This window comes from Echinops telfairi, unplaced genomic scaffold (assembly GCF_000313985.2).
Source record: "Echinops telfairi isolate 266 unplaced genomic scaffold, ASM31398v2 ScPeMD7_7469;HRSCAF=8507_1, whole genome shotgun sequence".
NCBI classification, from domain to species: Eukaryota; Metazoa; Chordata; class Mammalia; order Afrosoricida; family Tenrecidae; genus Echinops; species Echinops telfairi.
Window position 1 is genome coordinate 29,535,181 of NW_022111373.1, and position 1,340 is coordinate 29,536,520.

The window sequence follows — 1,340 nt, forward strand, 5'->3', positions numbered from 1 at the left end:
ACTGCTTAACACAATGTGCTAGACATATCATCGTTTGTCAATATGAGGATTAAGAGTGTACGGTGGAGTCTAACTTGTCAATCAGATCAGAGCCAATGAGGCCTCTGTGTGGGTATGGCCTTCTCCTGAGAATTCTGGGAAAATCTGGTACTTCCTCCTTGGAGGCGGGAGACACTTCTCTCTCTCACACCGTGGGAGACATAGCAGCTGACAAGACACATAGACCCACCCTGATGCAGAGACCCCTGCCAGCGCTGAGATGTTCCAATGAAACTGGATCCAAAGACTTCACATCCACTGGCCTGTGATCTTCTACATTCGGCATCATTGCACGTGTTTCGTGAGTCTGAAGAGGACTTTATAGATTGGTATCAGACATATGGACTAATATTGGATTTATGACTTGATCTGGACTGGGCTGGGATGTTTTCTCCATGTTCAATTGCTCTTGTATATAAATCTCTTTCTTACACACATATGTGTGTCCATGGATTTGTTTCTCTAGTCTACCCAGGCTGACCCACACAAGGGCAGCAATTTGACATCATCGGCTTCCCTGTGAGAGGAAGATGAGGTTTTCTACTCTAGTAAAGAGTTACAGTCTCTGAAATCCACAGGAGAAAGTCTGTGCCCTTCTGTAGGGTCACTGTGCGTTCCAGCTGATATGATGGCGGTGAGTTTGTTTCTTTTTCTAGATTTTGAATAATATGGACCCACTGGTGCTATTTTTCTCTCTGTAGAGGCAAGTGAAATTCCGTTCTATATACCTCTAATTTAGCCTTTTCTTCTTCTCAGCCATTCAGTCATTAACAAAGGAGTCCATTAATACTTCTGATTTGGGGATCATGGCAGTTTAGATTTTATCGGTTACATTTTATATCAAGTTGTACAATGAAAACGTAGGGGTAGAGTCCAACCCATTAATCAGGTCACAGCCTGATGATGCCTCCTTGTGGGTGTGGCCTCTTTGCAAGACAGACCCTGAGAACTTCCTTCTCTTTTTCCTCTCACCCTCGTTGTCTGTCAAAAACTCACTGTCATCGAGTCGATGCTGATTCACAACAACCCCCTGTGGGTTTCTGAGATTGTAACTTTTTATGGAAGTAAAATCCCAAGGAGATGCTTATGGTTTCTGTGTAACCACTACACCACCAGGGCTCCTCTGCTGTTTTAATTAGGGTCAGGAAACTGGATTGATTAGAAATAAATAAGAGAAGCTTTGGTGAACTGAACTATGGAGTGCATTCAGCTGTCTTACTAAATTGTGTTAAGAATTTAATGAGCACAAACTGTATTTGTTTTTAAAAATGGTTATCCCTTATTAGAAACGTAATTATGAT